Source organism: Trichosurus vulpecula, chromosome 4, assembly GCF_011100635.1.
Source record: "Trichosurus vulpecula isolate mTriVul1 chromosome 4, mTriVul1.pri, whole genome shotgun sequence".
NCBI classification, from domain to species: domain Eukaryota; kingdom Metazoa; phylum Chordata; class Mammalia; order Diprotodontia; family Phalangeridae; genus Trichosurus; species Trichosurus vulpecula.
Genome location: NC_050576.1, coordinates 282,861,678 through 282,883,843, shown reverse-complemented (window position 1 = coordinate 282,883,843; position 22,166 = coordinate 282,861,678). Strand labels below are relative to the sequence as shown.

The 22,166-nt window shown below is 38.9% G+C and overlaps 1 long non-coding RNA gene across 7 annotated transcripts in view; it reads left to right on the top strand.

Moving 5' to 3' along the window:
* Positions 1-1,110: 1,110 nt before the first annotated feature.
* Positions 1,111-22,166, top strand: part of LOC118848194 — a 34,004-nt gene continuing 12,948 nt past the window's right edge. For 6 of the 7 annotated variants that reach the window (XR_005010245.1, XR_005010243.1, XR_005010241.1 and 3 more), the window contains exon 1: positions 1,111-1,523. This is a non-coding gene — a long non-coding RNA (uncharacterized LOC118848194). Of the gene's footprint in view, positions 1,524-15,970; positions 16,157-22,166 lie in introns of all 7 variants that reach the window. The other variant, XR_005010246.1, reaches the window with a different exon arrangement.

The window sequence follows — 22,166 nt, the reverse complement described above, 5'->3', positions numbered from 1 at the left end:
ACCAAATTTCCATATTGGCTGAGAGGTCAGAAAGAGGTCCATAGGGACAAGACGTAGAAGCCGAGAAGGACGGGAATGAAGTCTTCTTGAAAATCTGTGTCTCTGGTCTATTTTGGTTTCAAGGAGAAGGAGACTGCAAGACTCAAGCTGTGGTCCTGGTAGTGCCATTTGGTCCTTTCTAAAGAATGCTCTAGATTTTTTTACCTACATGGGCCTCAGTTTCCTTATGAAAGGATTAGATCAGACAAATGTTAAAACTCCCTTACAGCACTAGCATGCTATAATTCTGTGAGTTTTTTGTGTTAAGATGTAAATAGGAAATCTTTTCTTACTGATGTTTAAAATTTAAGAGTCCATTGAATTGACATTGGTACTCTATAGCAATAGTGCCAAACTCATAGAAATGGGGTCAGTAAATCATACTTCAGGATCCCTGCAGGTCACATATTGACTTAGAAAACCACATATTAAATATTATCTATGTTATATTATATTTTTATTTATTTTGTTTTAAATATCTCCCAATTATATTTTAATCTTATTTATGGTACACTGAGGAGCATTGATAGCTGCATGTTTGATGTCTCTGTTCTGTCCTATAGCTCGACAGTTAATATGCCCAGGATAGGAAAGGGGTAGAAATCACCAGCTGAGTGAATGTTCATATAGGTGATGCTTGGGAGGTGTAATAATAGAACTAATGAATGAATATAAAAGCATATATTAAATAATTGTGATGTATCAGTGACTGTGTTAAATGCTAAATATAGTCCCTACTCTCAAATTGCTTACAGTTCTAATGGGGGAAAGGTAACACATTTGTTGGTTGGTTGTTGTCCTTCATTCTTGAAGGGGACCAAAATGACCTCACTGTCTTGGGGTCAAGCTACAGTGTGTCCAACTGTGCCTGATTAGACTAACATGAGCTCAGAATGTTCTACCACAGGTCAGGCACTAATAGTCCATATGAACATTTGGAAAGGAGGAGGCTCTAAATTTGTGTATCTCACATATCTTCTGTGCTATGTAATTCTGCTTTGCTCATAGAGCACAGTGCCTACTTTGATGCAGATATGGCATGCTGGGCAGTCCTGTGCCGGGGCACTAGGGCAGCCAGAGTTGGAAGGGTAGGAGGCCCAGGAGCAGAGTCTGAATACTGGTATTGAGAGTGCCCACCATTAAGATTTGGAAATGGCTACAAGTGGTAAGATAGTCTGATTCTGGTCAAGATAAGGTGAAATCAAACCTCTCAGAGCCCTGGGTCCCAGGAGTGGGAATCTGAGTTCTTGTGATGGGAAGAGAAGGAGGAGGAGGAAGAGGAGGAGAAGAGTCAGACTTCATGAAAAGGAACTATGAGAACCAGGAGGAAAAGGGAATTGTAAGAAGAAACAAGAGAAAGAAACAGTAACTATTAGAAGGAGCCTGAGTTCTGGAAGAGGAAAAATGAGATGGAAAAGTAGTCAAGAAAATGGGAAAAGGAAGAGAAGATAGGAGAGCCTGGTCTAAGATGGAGAGGCTTAAAGGTGAGTGAAAACAAAAGATTGCCAAGTACTTTAAACAAATAATCTGTTTCATTAGCAATAACATTGAACATGAACAGAATTAAACTTCTTACCTTTTCATCTCCACAAATCAATTCCACTGCATAAAATAACCCTTTAATTCAGTCCTTTGCTCCAAGTCTCCAATCAGATTCTTGGTCCAGCCTTTCTTGTTAACGGCTTTTATGGCTGAGGTGACTTGGCTGAAATCAGAAGTCATCAGGATGATGAGATCTCCAGACCTCACACTGTTGGGAGTTCTACATTGTCCCACCCAACACAGACAATTTCTTCTTCCAAAGCTGTGTTGATGCCTCATCATAGCATGGAGAGGACACTGAAAGAGATTCTCAAATGCTTTGTCAGCAAAAACACAAGGACAAGCAAGTCCTTCTTACCTGGAAAGGTATCGTATTTTCTATTGTGTTGTAATTTTCAAATACAAGCTGAGCAGTATGAACACCATGTACATATAAGCTATGTACCATACAAACAGGAGGTAATCTCAGATGGAAGGCAATAGCCGTGAGAGAGGAGACAGACTGGAAGAGACCACTAGCATTAGGTTAGATTTCAACAGAGTCTTGAAGGAAACCAGAGAAGCCAAAAGTTTGAGGTGAGGGCCGAGAGCATTTCTCTGAGGAACAATGAGGTCATTTTGGACAACAGGGTGCATGGGACCTGTATAGTACCATGCAAGAAGACTGGAAAGGTAAACTGTGGTCAGATAATGAAGGGATTTAAATGCCAAAGCAAGGAATTAATATTGGATGTGGAGGTTATATGGAACCATCAGAGTTTATTGAGGAAAATGATATGGTCATGTTTGTGCTTCAGGAAAATCAGTTTAACCATTGTCTGCAAGGTAAAAAAAAAATCTCTGCCTCATTTTTTTTTCTACATGAAATAAGGGAAATGTGCAACTGCCCCCTACTAAATTAAAAAAAAAAATCTTCAGTTGTCTTCCTTTGCTTTATGTATATTGTACATACTCATAATTTGCACATTTTCTCCTCCACTAAAATGTAACCTGTTTGAAGGCAAAGGGAAAAAATTCCATGAGGACAGAGACCATAGCTTGTACTTCTCTGTCCTTTCCCTAGTACCTACATAGATGGTTTGAACATAATAGGCTCTATAAATCACTTCACTTGGTGAGTCACTGTCTTTCTGGGGAGCCAGTATTAGTTTCTACTAAGTACCAATTACTACCAGCTTCTATACTTTACTAGGTAAAATGGTGAATCAACTTCAAATGGTGTCATTGCTTTCCAAAATGCTGTTGGAGATAGGTGCATTTCCACTGCCAGTGGATGGCAATTCTGGAATTCAATCAGACAAACTAAGTTTTTATGGTGGTTTAATTTAATCAAGAATTATTAAATGAATGGATGGGTAAAATAAAAAAAATCAATGTTGAATAAAATACCTCTCTTGCTAACAGGTTCCAATGCTCCTTTCTGATATTATTTATATCAGCAAGATAAATCTATAAAAATCAATTTCATAAAGATCTCTAGAAAAGGGCCTAAAACTTTCTTTTTATTGCCTATATTAATCTGATTTTAACACATTATAGAAGAATGGACATTAGCCAAGTACATTATAGTCATGTACTATGGAGGCAGAAATCTATTTTTATAACTGAACCACTTTTCTAAATTGACACTGGTGCCTATGAAACCATAGTTCTATTAAAATGTTGCAGCTGTGTGGAGCCACCCTCCTAGTCTCTAAGCAAAATGTTTCCCAATCTTTACATTTGTTTTTGAACAACCACCAGATCATACACCTATCTTTACAGATGTTCTTAATGTATTTCTGCCACATGGAACAGTGGTATTGGTAAGCTCTTGTGCTTTATGAGTCAATCCAATAGAAAATAGAGTTTTGGGGTGTGTGTGTGTGTGTGTGTGTGTGTGTGTGTGTGTGTGCACGTGTGCGTGTGTGTGTGTTTAACAGATAATTTGCTTCTTATTCTCTATAACCATGTGGGCCCACTTGTTACTGTGATAAAAATATTCAATTAATTCATATGGAAGGCCATGCACATCCTCCAAGACCAGTGACTATCAGCCCAGGATTTGTAATACCCCAGAGAATCATCAGTTATCTCAAGGACTATTGGAAAATTCTCAAATCCTCAGAAACAAATGACTAGACTTGAAATTCACTTTAATGTGTACATGATGTACATACATGAGGAATAAGCCCTTTGGCTTGAGGGTTGGAGGTAGAGATCATGGTAAGAAATAGAAGAAAGAATGAAGTTCAAGGGATGCTCATAGATTATTATGACTCCTGAAGGTTTGGGTCCATGATCCAGAAACATAACAGACACTTACTATATGTTTTCTATTGGGTTCATTAGCCTAATACCTCGAAGGCTGAGTTTAAAGGAAATAAATCATCTTGCTCTTAGCGTTTACGTGTCAGTTTCTCATAATATCAACCATTTGAATCAAAAGTGAAAAGTTCAGCCAAATACTTAAAGAAACATGTCAAAATCTCAGAATCTCCAAGTTAGAAGGGACCACAGAAGCCATCAAATCTGATCCAAATTGGAATAAGAATCCCCTCTATAACCTTCCCAAAGAGTGATCATCCGTGCTTTAATATTATGGGAGAGGAGAAGTTGGCCCCTTCCAACTTAGAAATTATGTGACTTTATGACTCTCAACTGCTGTGCTCTGCAAATTAAACCTTTCAAAATGCTGGCTATGATTTCATTAGTTCTTTTGGCTGCCACATCACACCGCTGGCATCTCCCACCTTCCAATTTGTAACTGTGAAGCTGATTTTTAAAACCAGAAAAAGTTAAGATCTAGCCTTATTGTATTTCATCCTATCAGCTCTAGAACAATATTTCAGCCTATTAAGATATTTTTGAATTCTGACTTAGCCATCGTGTATATTAGTGACCATTCTCTTTATTGTATTCCTATTTGATAAGTGTGTCTTCTATTTCTTTATCTAAGTCATTAATAAAAATTCCTAAGACAGGGCCAAACACAGACCTTTGGGTTACTCCACTGGATATGTTCTCAGTTAAAATTGAGCCATTCATGATACCTTTTTGTGTCTGATCATTCAATCATTTCATAATCTTCCTAATTATATTATCACCTAGCCCAGTGATATCAAAATCAAATAGAAATGGATCCCAGAAAGCTTCATGTTGACTTAGAAAAACCATAAATCAATATTATCTACCTTGTATTGTATTTTTATTTATTTTGTTAAACCTTTCTCAATTACATTTTTATCTGATTCAGGCCATACCCGAATGCCACTGAAGGGCCTCACTTTTGGCACCTCTGATCCAGCCTACATCTCTCTATCTTGTTCAGAAGGTTATTATGAATGATTTTATCAAATTCTTTGTTAAGAAACTAGGTAAGCTAGGTCAACAGCACTCCTCTGAATTAAAAGTCTTATAACCCTGTCAAGAAAAAAAAGGGGTTAGTCTGCCATCATGTATCATTAACCTATCCTTAAGGACACCTGGCTCTTGCCATCTGCCCTGCCACAGAATGCTTAGGATTGCCAGGCCTTTGTTCTGCAGCTAGACTCCTGCATTTAGAATGCAAGCTCCTTGAATGCAAAAAAAAACCTGCCTCATTTTCTTTTTCGATTTATCTATAGCATTAAGCAGAGTGCTTGGTACATAGTAAGTACTTAATAATTAATTACTATTATTCATCCATCCATCCATCCATCCATCCATTCATTCATTCAGGAAACTATGCTAAGGGGCTTTTTAATCCCTCTTTCCTGTTCTATATGTTCATTACCCTCTTAATAATACACTCTAGAATTTTTCCGGGAAATAGCATCAACCTCTGGTTCTATATTTGATAGGCTCCTTTCTTTGTCCTTTTAAAAAATTGGAGTAAGAGTCTTGTAGCCTCTCTCCTATTTCCCATGATGGACCATGGTTCAACAATCCCATCTACCAGTTCTTTCAGTACCATAAGATTTTCTTCTTTTTTGGCAAGTAACTTGAATTCATTTACGGCAACTCTCTGCTCTCTTATTTCCTTAAATATTTTGGATCCCACCTCGATATTAACCATTTTCATTCTATTCTTTCCAATGCACAAATCATTCTCCTTGTTGGAGAAAAAGAAGAGACGTATATATAAGCTGAACATTTCTGTCCTTTCTTTTTACAGCGTACATTATTATCCCATTTACCTTGAGCAGGTGCTCTAATCCCTCTTTGATCTTCCTCTTTTTTTCACCAATAAAAGCCTAAAATTCCCTCTGTTATCCTTTACATTCCTTGTTTGCCTTATCTCATTCTGAGTTTCTGAGTTACTGATATTATTCTTACAGGATCATGACACACTTATATTCATCCCAATTCCTGTCATCTATACACATCTATTATAAAATTTAAAATCTCTGTCCTTGTAGTCTCTGTAGTCTCTGTCGACAACTCTCCCTTTTCCTCCTCACTGGAATTTATTCTATTTGCTTTGCTAGAATTTAATTCGTGAGAGCTTCCCATTCTTCCTGAACTGACTTCTAGAATTTAGGTCATTAGATCTTACCCACTCTTTCTTTTCCCTTTGGATTGAGACTTTCAAATATTTGCCCTTTGAAAACTTGATCTCCTAAAATCTAGGGTACATGGCAGGCTTTCATCTTCTCTTCCAAGACGAATTCTAGGATGAAATGGTAACTTCCTCTCCCTCCTGTCACCTAGTTCCCATTATTTGAACTTCAGCAACCAGTCCATCTTCATTAGTCTCACTTCAGTGACCGTTGTGAAGGATGAAATTGTCTTTAAGGAAAACAAAAATGTATTAAATGCTCTGCTTTTATCAGAAAGAGAGAACTCTCACAGATATTCCCATAAATTGTTCCATTCATATTATATTTTGCCTTTGGGACAGGTTTGTGATTGGTTTTCTAACCCCTCACATTCCCTTCTTTATGCAGGTGGTCTGTAGTATATTCTCGTGATACTAGGACTTCTGTTTCTTTTGTTTTTCATTCTGTTGATCACTACCCAAAGGCTCTCTACCATGCTTTCCCCAAGCTGGTTCTTTGTTCCTTCTTCACAAGATTGCGCAATCCCAATTTTCAATGACGTTCAACTTCATCTTCTTTTAGCTGTTCTTTTAATGAAATTTACCTTTCCAAAGCCGTGGCTCTTCCAGTCATGGCTCCCATGACACCAAGTCTCAGTGACACATGTTAAAGGTAAATGACCTTCTTTTCTCTAGGGCCTCTAGTGGACACCCTGCTTGTTGCCAATGTTCTGTTCATTTTTATAGAGACAAATAAGGTCATGGATTTTATTCTTGGCTCCTTTCTTAGATTTTTTTTTCTTATTATAAGTGATTGGTCATCTCTACTGTTATTTTTTTCCCCATTTGCTGTAGTTACTATCAATAATGTCTGCTCTGGTAGATATGTTTCCTTCTTTCCCCACCCTTTTCAATTTTAAACCCCTTTTAAATAGATTTGCAGAATATATATGCACATATAGGTGTGTGTGCCTGTGTACTGTGCATATGTATGTGTGTGTATATATATATATATATATACACACACACACACATACATACAGATATACAAATATACTTTCACACATTTACATGTGTGTATATATGACTGCAAAAGACATATATGTGTATACACAAACACATATAAAACATTCATATTCTATATACATACCTACACATACACATATACATATGTACACATAAACACAAGTACTCCTATGCACAGTCAGTCAATAAACATTTCTTTTGTGTCTACTATGTGCCAGGCGCTATGCTAACCACTGCGGATACCAAAAGAGGCCAAAAACAGTCTACTCCCAAGAAGCCCACAGTCTAATGGCAGAGACAAAAAACAAACAAATATATGCGAATAAGCTTTATACAGGAAAATAGAAACTAATTCAAGGGAAGGTACTAGGATTAAGAGTGGTTTTGAAAGGCTCCCTATAGAAAATGAGATTTGAGTTGGGAATTCAAGAAAGCCAATAGGCAGAGATGAGGAGGGAGGGCATTCTAGGCATGGGGGATAGCCACAGAAAAAAATCTGGAGTCCAGAGATGATGTGTTTTGCTTATGGAACATTAAGGAATGTCATTGGATTGAAGGTGGGGGAATAAGATGTAAGAAGACTGAAAAGGTAGGGGGAGATGGGCTAGGTTATGAAGGACTTTGAACACCAAACATAGGATATGCATACACATACATACATGTACACATGGATATAGTTATGTATATCTGCACATTTATTTACATGGTATATATGGACAGATAGAGGAATAAATGTATTTGTGTGTATTGTATATGTTTGCATATGCATTTGTGTGTCTGTGCATATATGTGTATACAGACATACAAATACAGAACACATATCCACATCTTTCAGTGTGTATCGCAACACAATACACATATGTATGTATATACATTTATATGTGTGTGTGTGTTCTAGATTCTGTGTGGTAGCATTATTTGTACCCAGGCCCATCACCAAAAGCTAGTAGTAGCCATCAGAGTTGACAAGCCTGTCACTTCTTGGATACATGCCTCAGACATGAGATTTCTTTATTATTTTTGGTCAATGTGCTAAACATCATGGCTACTTGAGAACATCTGGATAATCTGCTTCAGTTTCATTTCAGTTTTCATTTCATTTTATATATTTTTTTAATTCTTGTGCTGAAAATTCAGTCTATCAGTTTGGGTGGTCACTGAGTGACTGAGAAAGGTGCCCTATACTCACATGTTGTTGCTGCCCCACCCAGGATCAACAGAGACTATATCTGGGAGGAGCTGGTCCACTCATCTCTGAACTCTCTTGGACTATGGATCTTTCTTTAATTTCCTGAATATTTTCTGCCCTCTTGCTGTGCTCCTGAGACTCCACTCTCCAAAATGGATAATAAGAGGCCATGCCTGAGAGGAGTTAAGTCACTCAGCTCTGAACTCTCTTGGACCATTTTTCCTCGTCTTCGCAGCAGACATTTTTCACCCTGCCACCATGCACCTTTCATTCTTTGCCCCACCACTTGCTAGCTTTTGCTCTGAAAACTATATCCAAACCAACACTACCATTGCCTCTGGAAAGGGAAGGTCAGCAGACTGCCCTATTATTGTGCTCACCACCTTTATGTCTTTTCAGATGAAAACAGCCTTTTGGGGCCACCATTTCCCCCAGTTTCTTATAGGTGTGGTTTTCCATTAGAATATAAAGCTCCTTAATGGTAGGAACTATTCTGCTTTTGTATTCTCACTCCTAACACACTACTTGGCACACAGTAAGCACTTTAAAAATAAATCATTCATCTTTGCCAAGAAAACCTCAGATGGGGTCACAAAGAGTCAGACATGACTGAAATGACTGAACAATAGGCACTTTAAATAACTTATCATTCGTTCATGCATTCATTCATTTTGAAAACATAAAGAGCATCCCTAGAACCCAGGACAGTCTTGTGCATGGTAGGTGATTAATAAATGTTTGATTAAAATGATGACCCAGCCATACTGCTACTAGAACTATATGTGTAAAGAGATCAAAGAGAGAAAGAAGAGGACCCATATGTATACAAATATGCCCAGTAGCTCTTTTCATGGTGGCAAAGAATTGGAAACTGAGCGGGGTGCCCATCAATTGCAGACTGGCTGAGCAAGTTATAGTATCTGAAGGTGCTAGAGTACTATTATGTTGTAAGAAGTTATGAAGGGAAGGATTTCAGTGAAACCTGGGAAGACTTTTATGCACTGATTCAAAGTACAATGAACAGAACCAGAAAAAATTATACAGTAAAAAAATTGTAAAGATAAACAAGTCTGAAAGTGTTAGGAATTCTAATTAACAAAATGACCAACCAAAGTACAGGTCAAAGATATAGCAAGAACACAATCTATAAATATAAACGTATATACACATGTACACACATATATGCATACATGTATGCACACATACACATGTATTTACATATTATATGTATATACATATATTGATATACATGTATGTGTATATATGTGTATATGTGTGCATGTGTTCGTCTATGTGTGTATGTGTATATACATATATGTATATGTGTATATATGTATATACACATACACACATATGTATATACACATTTCCCCCAGCATCTCAGAGGTATAATGTCCCTTATACCACCTTGGTCTATGAGAAGGAAGTGGATTAGGCTCACAGCTTAGTCCAGTTTCTATATACCATTAGTCCCACCAAGTTCAAATCCAAAGCTTGCTATGCCAGCTTCTCCTGAGGTGGCTACAATACCTGGCCCAAATACCTGAACTCTCAGATTCCCATGGCTCATGCCTCCAGGCCAGTTCGGGTACTCAGCTCTCTGTACCTAAAATGGAAAAGAAAGAACAAAAAGTTTAAAGACCCATGGCCAGTTCTCAGGGGGGCCATATGACTTAAGGGGTCAAGAAAAGGAGGTTGCCATAGGGCATTGTCTCCTTACTATGTGGTATAGGTGAAGGAGTTTTTCACCCTCAGACAAAATGCAGCAGAGCACCTCAGATGCTGAGTCAGGCCATTTTAAAGACACCGTCCTTTTCAGCTACTCAGCCAATTCTAAAAGGGCTGCTTTCAACCACATGGTAGACCAACACGTACTCCAATTCTCCAGTATTCCAAAATCATGAGCTTAGCAACTTCCATGTGAATGATTCCATCTTAGGTGGTCTAGGCATGCACCAAACCCTCTGTGAGTAATGGACGATACCTGAATGAGGGACTTCAATCCTCTAAGGAAAAAAGCCAGTTGAGAAAGAAATTCGCATAGAAGATAACCCAGCCAAGAAAACAAGAGGAATGTTGATAGACTATTAACATAAACAAACCAAGGCCTGTGTCTTCAGCCTTTTCTCAGCCTCAAATGCCATCCCATAAAGCAGGCTGTCAGAGGAACAGTACCCAAAAACCACGTGAGTGAGGCAAACAGCCTGACATCACAAGACATAAAACCCAGGCGATTTTATAGAGCTCAGGATGTTTAAAGAAGAAAAAAATGGCCAAGGGGAGATGAGGCCTGGACCATTAATGAAAGTTTGTTTTAAAATATTTTACATTTTTTATTAAAGCAGAATGGGCAGGATATAAGCACTATAAACTTTCTATGCAGAGGATGTTGCTGGCATTCCAATCCTGGGAATTATTGCCTTGTGCAAGGATCCATTCTGGCCTGCTTCACTTTACGGGGGAAGGGTTAGACTGGGTGTTTTTCTTATGTAACCAAAGAAAAGGTGGATGGACTTTTGAAAAGAGTGGACAGATTTTCCTTCCCTCCTCCATGCCTCACACTCCATTCTCTCACCTCTGTTACCTTGCTAGTGGTTGTACCCTGGCGTCCCATCTCTAAATTTATGCTCCAAGATCTCTAAGATAAATAAATAAGATTTATTTCCTGGGTACCGCCTTATTCTGGCAGAGAGAGAAGGTTCAAAATAAGAATAAGCTTCTTCTCTATGGTTCCCTTTCTTTTCTCCCCCTCTCCACTTAATGAAAGACACAATCAGTGTTAATTCCTTTAATACTGAAGAAGTGATTATTAAATAACTAATTGTTAATATTGGGGAGAGACAGGATTTATTGATCTCTGAAATCTTATTCTGCACTAGGCCAAACTAGCATTGAAAGGCATTGAAGATAATGAGATTGGATTAATTTTCTCCTCAATCTTGTTCAGTCCCCACCCAGGTGGGGAAGCCCATTGTGTTCTACTCTGGTTTGAATGAGAATGAATTCTTTTGTTTCTCTCTCTCTCTCTCTCTCTCTCTCTCTCTCTCTCTCTCTCTCTCTCTTTTATTCTTTTTTTTTTTTTGAGGGGGGAAGGCAGGGCAATTGGGGTTAAGTGACTTGCCCAAGGCCACACAGCTAGTAAGAGTGTCAAATGTCTGAGGCCAGATTTGAACTCAGGTCCTCCTGACTTCAGGGCCCATGCTGTACCCACTGCACCGCCTAGCTGCCCCTGAGGACAAATTCTTTAATTAGATTGCCCAAAGCTGGAGGTGGTTTAGAAGAAAATTGTGAGTCAAGGAGGAGGGAAGGAAAGCCTGGCCACTCTTTTCAAAAGCCCAACCACCCTTTCTTTGGTTACATAAGAAAAACACCCAGTGCATGATGGGAGTAAGGTCTCCCAGCCACTCATTAGAATAGGCCCACCTCTCATTATAAAATTCATTATTCGTTAGCCAATCAGGGTTGATTGCCATTCTCAGGAAAACTCACTCTTCCAAGGGTTCATAAGCATTGAGAGGTTTCCATGAGGGGTGTTTGGCATTTGAGAGTGTCACTGGCCCCTTTTATTATTAGTTACGAGCTAGCATGATTAATAAAATGCTTAATTACCCAGAAATTATATCTCTTGAACTTTTTATATGTCACAATACTCAAAAAGATCTGAGGCAGCAGGGTATGATGAAAAGATCAATAGACCTATAATCAAAGAGTATGAGACCAAAATTCAGCTCTGCAACCTATGACCTGTGTGACCTTGGGAAGGGAATAAGTATTTATTAAGCACCTACTATGTGCCAGGCACTTTACAAATATTATCTCATTTGATCCTCACAACCCTGTGAGGTAGGTGCTATTATGATCTCTATTTGGAGAAACTGAGGCAGACAGTGGTTGAAGTCACAGCTAGTAAGTACCTGAGGCCATATTTGAACTCACACCTAAAGTTTTACCCACTATACCACCTAACTGTCCTGGCCAAATGGTCTAACTTTTCTGTGCCTTGGCTTCTTAAAATGAAGGGGTAGAACCACATGGCTCTAAGGTCCCTTCTAGCTCCATTTCTATTTTCTCAGAGTGGACGCTACAGTCCCTTCTCCCACCATTCAGAGGTGCCTGGGCAAGAGTTCATCCTTTGTAGAAAATCCCTGGCCCCCTTTTTGCCTGACCATAGTTGAGACAAATGACCCATATATGTCTATTAGACCAGAGAGGTTGACACAAATCTGGTATAGCCCAGGCTCCAGTGCAGGAAGGAAAGGCTCCTTCTTCCTAACACAGCCTGAAGCTCATCTCACTCAAGGACTGGACTCCTCTCCACTGTCTCCTCAGGTGATTGAACTGCATCCTGGCCCTTCCACTGGCTATGATCTAGTTTTATCCTTGCTTCCTCTTCCCTTGACCCCTAGCTGTCTCAGGTTTAGCCATAAGCCTTTCCTTGTATGAATGAGACTTGTTGAATAAAGGTCTAATGCATTTGGCGACAATGACCAGTCTGCTTCTTCTATGGAAATCCCTAAGTCTCTAAAAGCAGCTGCCACAGACTGGGACAGGCCTATTCAAGTTTAGGTAGGTTGGTCCTTGGAAAACAGATGCAATTTCAATCCATGGGCCCATACTTAGAACCTTTATAGGTTAACAGGATCACAAGATTTAGAGCTTGAAGGGCCTTAAACATAATCTAGTCCAGGGATCCCTAACATTTTCTGTGAGATGGACCCTTTGGCAGTGTAATAAAGCCTATGGACCTCTACTCAAAATAGTATTTTTAAATGGAGGGGGAGGGGAGGAAATAGGATCACCAAAAAAAAATTGTATTGAAATATCATTATAATTTTTTTAATCTAAAGAAAATTTCTCATTTTACAGATGAGAAAACTGAGGCCCAGTGAAGCTAATTGACTTTTTATCCACTGCCATAGCCTTCAAGCACCCAAGGCAATGTCCATGTTGTCATGATCTCAAATGAAATAATATTTATAGAGTGCTTAACACAGTGCCTGGCACATAGTAGATACTTAATAAAAGCTTGCCCCTTTCTTCCACTTCCCCCATGTAACAGTAAGCCATTTATCAGAGGACTCTATTAGAGGAAAAATGTTCATCAGATTTCTACTTTTTTGACATTTCAATTCTACTTCAAGAAATATTACTTGAGTTCTAATTCATAACCTGTGAAAAAAGATGAGAGGGGAAGGGAAGGAGGGAGAGAAAAATGACAGAAAGAATACAGTACCTACTTTGAAGTTGCTTATAGTCTTCTTATGCAGACAAAAGAAAAACACATAGAGTGCAGTCTCTGGGGCTACTATCCTAAAACCCAATTCACAGTAGCAGGTCTCATCCCCAAAGAGTATGATAACCCTTAGGAGCAATCATGAGCATTTAGGGGGCTTTCTCTAGTAATATAGCTCCCAAGCCCCCATGAGTATGTTTCCCCAAATGATGGTCATTGATATTGATTAGTCAGATAGAATTAATTAGATTTTAGAAATAGTTATTTATAAAGATGATAAAGTCAGAGCAGTTGGTATAAAATATTCCCCCAAAAGTCTGGGACATACTGTCTCATACCTAGCCGAAAGGGGACTCAAGCTTAGAGAAAATACATGGCAAAGGGTAAACTTACATCTCTTGGTTGGATAAAAGTTCTTTTGTTCCTCTATGAAGTCTTCCTGAAGTTCCCCTTAGGCAAAGTGGAGATTTCTCCTGGGCTTCTTGTAAGTCCTAAACCTCAGTGAGTCAGATTTGTCTTTGTCTTCTGATGCAAATGCTGCCACCAACTACTGCTCTTCTGAGGATATTGCTGGAACACAAATGAGATGTCCACATCTTCTGGACCTTTTGAAGTTGTCAAGGTCTTTCTTTACAAGAGGAAGGAGACAGGAAGGACAGTGGAAAAGAAGATTTTTCTCCTCCCTTCCTCCCCAAGTGATTCCCTCACAGGGAAGCTATCCATGCTTCTGTGTCTTCTAGGGCAGCCCCTCTGGGTTCTGAACTGGTCTGTTATTTTATCCAAATCCCACAGGATCTGTTTGAGTCTTCTCAACTAATCCCAGTGGCGTTCATCCTTTCCAATTTGACTTCACACATCTAACTTAATGCCTTTGATTATTTGATTGATTACAATACAGCAACTCTCACTTGGTCAAAGCATCCACATACTGCTAGCTACTTTAGATGGGCTGAGATTGGTTGAAGATGGTTGATTGATTCAATTGACCCCGGACCATTACACAGAGAACAAAAGAGTAAAATAATACAATCGAACAAAATCAAGTTTGGTGGACACAATTGAGTCCACCAAAAATCAGGAAAAAGGGCAGAGCCTTACGTAGAAATGTTACCTTAATAAATTCCTAGAAATAGTTTTGGGGTATATAAAGACATATAGAATGAAGGCTGTTGCTGAGTCAGCTATTGTCACCATCATGCCAATCACTGATGATTTTTGTGGGTTTCTTCACTTGATTGTGATGGGAAACTCAATCAACCAGTGACAAAGGATGTAAACATGGAAGGATGATAAGTGGATTCTCCTCTTTCCTCACTCCTTTTATTAACTTCACACAAAAAAGTCTTGGTTCTCCAAATACATAGAGATAACCAGTGGCAGTATTGATTAGCCAGCTGTTCAGTGTCTTCCTCACTCCCTCTCTAGAAACTAGCATATTTGGAAGACGGGGAGTAACAAGAATCAAGGAATGTAGCACCTTCAAGAGACTTTCCCACACCCCATAGATATTGTTACTATGTCTTTAAAGGGTACTAGAATGTTGGGAGAGTGGACTATAAGTTCTCAGGGCTGGCAAGTATGTGTGTGGTATAGAGAAAAAGATCTAAGAAAATTTATTTTCCGAACTCAATAAGTTAATTGCAATACTTGAGAAAAACTGAAGAAATATTTCCTGAGGAAATTCAGTTTAAATCTCTGTCCAGAGAATTCCTAAGAAATGTTGACTGTCATCTTGAGAGCTAAGTGGCAAGACCGTGTTTCCAGAATTGAGGAGTCAGCAACTATTGTTGATGATTGAGGTGACTTTGGATGTGATCTATCTCCCTATGATATATTGTCAAGATATATAAATTTGTTTTTGCATTATTTGTGTGGTACTGATTGATAAACCATATTGCCAGACATATTAATGTTTATTTAAACTTGTGAGACTAGAGGATTTGAGAAACGAAGAGATGAGCAAAAGTTTGAGCTTTAAGAACTAATGGATTAATTGCTGAGAGATGTGCATTCTGTTAACTTTGATAAATTAGCACTCATTTATCATGTTAATATTAAAGTTAAAATTATTATTAATTCATCATAAGTTAATAGAAATGCACATTTCTCATTAATTACAGTACACCCCTTAATTGCCTTAGAATCTTGTATCAGAATTAATATTTTTGACTGGTATAATACACCACATAGACCACCAGACAACAACATAGGCTGAACCTGCTATACCTTCAAACTCTTCTAGGGTGGTTATAGCTCCAGGAAGAGTAGTAATTAGTGTAGAAGAGAAGAATCTTAGAAGGCTTCCTGGGGGAAATCATGTGATGTATATGTTCTGTAGCTGGACAGGATTTTGGAAATCATAGAATTGTAGGGCCATAGGACCACAGATTTAGAGATAGAAGTGAAATTAGAGATCATCTGATCTAACCTCCTAATTTTTCAGATGAGAAAAAATGAGACCCAGAGGTGAAAATTAATTTGGTCAAGGTCTGAACTTATATCTTCAGTTCAAAATTTGAGCCCAACACCAAACTCCAAAGGGCAGAGTCCTTCGCATTCCACCATGCTAATCCTGTGAAGCAGACTATTAAAAGAGACTGAGGTGCTGGTGGAGGAGGAGAAGGGTTGGGTAAGCTATAAACTATTTGAAACCTCTACATCTTCAGTGATTTCTCAGAGAGAAATAAAACTGCCTTCTTCCCTTCTGCCCTGTCAACAGAAACAATGACCAATAGATACACACAGAAGTTTACTTTAAATCACTAGTACTTTTTTATCTACAACACCTGAAAATTCATCGCTTAAGTGGAGTTTTGATCGATGACCAAAATTCATCTTCTTCTCCTTAGATCAGGCCTGAGATTTCCCTGGGAACTCTGAGTCAGAGTTTAATAATTTCCTTAGCTGCTGGAAACTTCATTGATATCCCTTAAATCTCTTCTCCCAGGAAGTCTATTTTGGGTTACCATAAGTTGTTTAAAAATGACTGAGTGGATTCTAACTCATGAGACCTGGCAGACCTCTGACATTCTGTCAGTTGGTTTTGACTCTATTTTCTAACATTTTTCCTAAGAGACAAGCCCAGCCCTCCATCCTATGAAATGTGAATTGTTTATTTTTGTATAATTCATTTGTCACCTAACATTGTATGTGTGTATCTAGATAGATAGATAGATCATGTTATACAATTAAAGCTAAGCTATATGGAATCCTTATGGCTAGTCTTTGTATTTCTTGTACCTGATATGGACTAACACACAGTAGACACTTAATAAATGCTTTTTGAATTTAAATGAATGGAATGGAATTGATTGAAGAATTTTCTACATTGCCTAGACCTATAACCTCCATGTTTCTCTCCCCAAAAATGTTTGCCAAAGCATTTTTTAAAGTTTAGCCATTTTTAATGGAAATCTTTCTAAAATACATTGTTTTCTTGTTTTTAAATAGAGACTGAAACATAATTCAATCCTTTTTAATGACTTGTGTCATCAATATGAATGTTAGTGATTTTATTGTGGTGAAATACAAATAATGCCATATAAACTGACCAAGGTCATAGGACTTTTACCCTGTACTAAATGACTCTAGCTTTGGATCCTTTTTGAGCTCTTCTGTCTTCTCCCTTGCCATCAGAATAAGAATTGTTGTTTCCCATTTCTGTCAGTACCTGTCTTCTAGCACCCCTTCCTTTCCTGTTCATTTCCTGCGTTCCATGGATTGCTGGTTTGAAAATTCCGTACCCAGGCTTTTAAAAACTACAGATAAATGAAGAATAGTTATATATGAGTGAAAGTCTGAGATGTTCTCTAGTGAAATTTATACTTTCTAATCTCAGTGCTCAAAAGTCTTATTTATTTGGTTTTTTGATATCTCTCCACCAAGCTTCCCAAAGTTAAGTGGTCCACCTTATAACAGTAATGCAATAATAACAATATAGATGACAATTGTAAAAATACTTATGTAGTTCTGTTTTGCAAAGTATACGAGACTTTCCAGGTAGAAGGTAAAAGAAGTAAACCATTTATTCATACACCAGAGAACCATATCCCACAAGCCATTTATCCAGTCTATCACAGCAGTAAAACATTCCACACACAATATCACAGCCAGAAGCCTCTCTGTCCCAAATCCTCTCCGACCCCCTACTGGGGTCTTCCCAAAAACAAGCTCACAGTACAGCTAAGTCAGCCTGTTCAGTTCTAACCATCACGAGGGCAGCCATTAGCAGCCATAACTGCTCTCTCTCAGCATTTCCTGTGACATAACTTCCTTTTCCTGTCAGGAAGCTCCTCCCACCATGTAACTTAGACGTCTTGTGACATAAGCAGATCACATGGCCTATTAATGGGTGGGAAAGATCTTCAAATTTAAATTGCTACCACACACCTCAAAAAGTGATGGGTTCCATTGATCAAACACAATACCAGAGAACTAGTGACAAAAACTGCTTTCTACCTCCCAGACCCAGAGTGAAGACTGAGATATTGTTCTGGATATGACCAATGCAGAAGTCATTTTTCCTGCTTTTTTCAGTGAGGAGGTAAGGATGGAGGTGGGAAGGAGAGAAGACAGATCTTCATTTGAAAATAAAATTTAATTAAAAAAGAAAAAGGAGTGGATTCCCCCTCCATGGAAGCTTTTGAGAAGAAACTGAATGACCACTTGGAGAATGTTATGGTGGTGATTTCTTTCATGCACAGACTGCACTGATGTTCATTCCAACTCTCCAGTTATGTAATTGAGACCAAGTCTCACCCACATTTTATGCTTCTAGGCGTCTGTAGTACCTAACACGTAATGCCCTACTCATAACAGTCACTCAGTAAATGTTAATCATTGCTGAAGAAAAGCTCCCATCAGAGATAAGAATGCAAGCATCTTCAGCCTGGCACAACCCTTCCAGATATCACCTCATCCATCCATCCCCATGCCTTCACTTGAGATGGTCCATTCCCCAGTCTAGACATTTGTGGGTCATTTGTTCATTCCACAAGCATTTGATAATCCTCATTCTGCATGTCTAGCACTGTGCTAGGCACCATGGGAGATTCAGAAGGAGCTGATGACATAATACTTGTTGTTAAGAGTTTATAAATCTCCTTGAAGAGATGAGGCCTACGGAATAAAACTACAAGAGAATATCAACAAATAAGATAACAGACCTAACTGTATAAAAATAATGAATGTTTCACTGTTTCTTCAAGATCTCCAAGGAGAAAATTCCACAGCCTCTCCCTATGTCTCCTGTGATGTTCTATTCTACACCCAACACCCTAAAGAAGTTGAGCCTTGATGTTCGCTTATACCAAGCTGGGCCCCTGGGTTTGGTTGGTGGCATGGAGCCTGTGAGAGGAGATGGCAAGCAGAGAGAATGTATCTGTCCTGGTGCTCTTGCCAATCCTGGACAGTTGATGCTTTTAGAAAAGCATGCCAGAGAATCTCAAACATTATTGATAAAGACGTTGCTCATTTTTGAAAGGCTGTAACCAGATAATCTAGGAAAAACAGACTTGTTTCCAAGAGTGCAACTCCAGGTTTGAAGCAGCTAATGGAAGATATGCTGTAGTCTGGCTCCTTTGTAGACCTGTTGTTGATTGGGAGATGATGCCAAAGGAATCAGAATATTATACTAATCTCTCTCTCTCTCTCTTTCTCTCCCTCTCTCTCCCTCTCTCTCTTTCTCTCCACCCCCTCCCCCCCAGAAGCTGGTAAAAGTTGTAGGAAATCGTAAACCTAGCACATACTGAATTAACTTTTCCTACCTGGAGTCCATGACTAACTGATTACTAGAGAACTAAGCCTGAGCTTCCACTGGGGCCCTGGCAAGAGACACAAGTTTGTGTGTGTGTGTGAGTGTGTAGATATTCAAAGTTGGGGGGGGCAGTACTAACACAGAGATTACATTAATTCCTTTCCAGGCATGGAGGACAATGTAAAGTTACTTGGACCTAAAAGGAGATTGTGGAGCCAATAGAGTTAAAGCTTCAAGAGAACAACATCTTCTGGCCTCAGTCCTGATACAGACTTCCAGCCAGCTGAATTTTGCTACTTTTTTAGACATATAAATATTTTAGGAGCTCATTGGGAAAGTTATTCAATACCCATACCCTAATCTTCCCCAAAACTCCTTGCTCAATAAGTCCTCATTTTGCTTAGGTAGCCCCATTCCTGGAGAGCTTAAAGAAGCTCTAATAAGTCGTCTGTACTAGACTTCCAGAAGTCCCCTTCTCCAGCTCACCTCTATAAGTTCTTCTATTGATTTTTCTCACTATTAGGTGGGATATATTAGAGTCACAGAACTACAATCCAAATCATCATCTCCATCTCTCAAATGGAGATTAGAATGGCTCTTCTCCAGGGATAGGCAAGTGAGGAGGTCTTCTTTTAAGGGAATTCTCTCTAGAAAAGGAATTCCCATCTCCAGTGTCTTAGGACTTAGAGCCAGAAGTGATCTTAGAGATCATCTTGTCCAATATTTTCATTTGGCAGTAAGGAAACTGAAGCCCAGAGTGATGACTTATCCAAAGCCGCACAGCTAGAAAGTGGAAGAGCTGAGATTTATACCCATATCCTCTGATCTGGTGCCAAGTCTACTGTTTTTTCCATTTCAAATTTCTGTCTTTTAATGTACTCTGCCACCTTGAAAATTTCAGAGGTGAAATACCCTTCCTGTAATTCCTTAAAGCTCTACTTTGTCCTTTCTTAGAACAATCTTTCAAAGAATAGCTAAATATCTGCTGTCCATTCATTCATTTAACATGTACATATTTGGGACCTACTATGTGCGGGGGGCTGACGATGAAAAGACAACAACTAATGAGTCCTCTCTCTATAAGAAGATTGCTTTTTATCTGCTGGTTGCTAAACATTTACCAGGAACTCAACAAAGCAACATCTATTTGATTAAAGACCTTTTGTGTTCAAGGCACTGTGCTATTGCTCTGAATGAGACAAAAAGTTTAACTAAGACATGGTTCCTGCCCCCAGTGCAGAAAAAGGAGATAAGACACCAATAAAAATAGCTAAAATATGCAATGTTAAAAGAAAATATGATAATACTTGCACTACAAACCTCAGAGGGTTGTTCTGAGGAAAATACTTTGAGAAACTTAAAGCAGATGTGGCATATAGTAGTATTGTTGTCACTGTTGTTATAGGGTACCCTATAATATTTATGTTTTTATAGGTCATCCACACTGGCTATAGTCTTATAGCACTCTTGCCTTTTCTGGGTGAACTTCTTGAGAAGGGCACCTACAAAGGTGTCTCCATTTCCTTTCCTCTCGCTCTCTTCTTAACTCTTTGCAGTCAGGCTTCTGCCCTCATCATTCCACTACAACTGTTCTCTCCAAAGATACTAATGCTCTCAGAAGCCAAATCTACTGACTTTTTCTCTCATTTAAAAAAACAATTCTTTTCAACCTTTGAAACCTTTTCTCCTTGATAGTCTCTTCTCTCTGGGTAATTTTGACACTGGTCCTTCCTGTTTCTCCTCTTACCTATCTGATGATTCTTTCTCTGTCTCCTTTGCTGGATCTTCACCCATGACTCACCTGTTTAGACTGGGAGTCATCCAAAGTTCGGTCCTTGGCCTTCTCCTCTTCTCTCTCTATGCTATGTTACTTGGTCATCTCATCAGTCAGTCAGTCAATAACTATTAAGAACCTACCATGTCCCAAGCTCTGTTCTAAGCACTTGGGATGCAAAGAAAGGTAAAATACAGTCCTCACTTTCTGGGAACTCACAATTTCAATAGGGGAGACAACTATGTACAAATAAGATATATACAGAATAAACTGGAAATGTTCCTCAGAACAAAGGTAGTAGAATTAAAAGGAATCAGGAAAGTCTTCCTGAAGAGGGTAGGATTTTAGCTGAGACTTGAAGGAAGCCAAAAAGCTCAGAAATAAAGAAAGAGAATTCCACGCATGAGGGATAGGCAATGAAAATGCCTGTAGTCAGGAGATGGAGGGTCATATTCGAGGAACAGCAGCAAGGTCAGTTTCACTGGATGGAAGAATAAGTGATGGTGTGTAAGATTTAAGAAGACTAGAAGGGTGTGGGGGTTGAGGTGGGGGACAGGTTTCAATTATCTCTATGCAGATGACTCTCTGTTCTACTTACTTGGCCTTAATCTCTCTCTGTAACTCTAGTCTCCCATCTCCAACTGCCTTTGACACATCTTGAACTCGATATCCCATAGACACCTAAACTCAGCATGTCCAAAACTGAACTCATTATCTTTTCCCCAAAACATTATCTTCTTCCTAACTTCCTTACTACTATCAAGGGCACCACTTCATCTGCTCAGTCACCAGACTCGAAAGCTTAAGGTCACACTAAACTCCTTATTCTCTTTCGTTCCACCCCCTGCCCCCAATATCCAATCTGTTGCCAAGACTTGTCGATTTTACCTTCCTAATACCTCTCACATATACCTCTTTCTTTCCTTCGACACTGTCACCACGCCTGTGTAAGTCCTCATTATCTCATACCATAATTATTGCAATAGTCTACTTGTCTCCCTGCCTGAAGACTCTCCCCATTCCAATCAGCCACAAAATTGATCTCCCTAAAATAGAGGTCTAACCATATCACTCCGCCCCCTTCAATAAGCCCCAGTGATTTCCTATTAA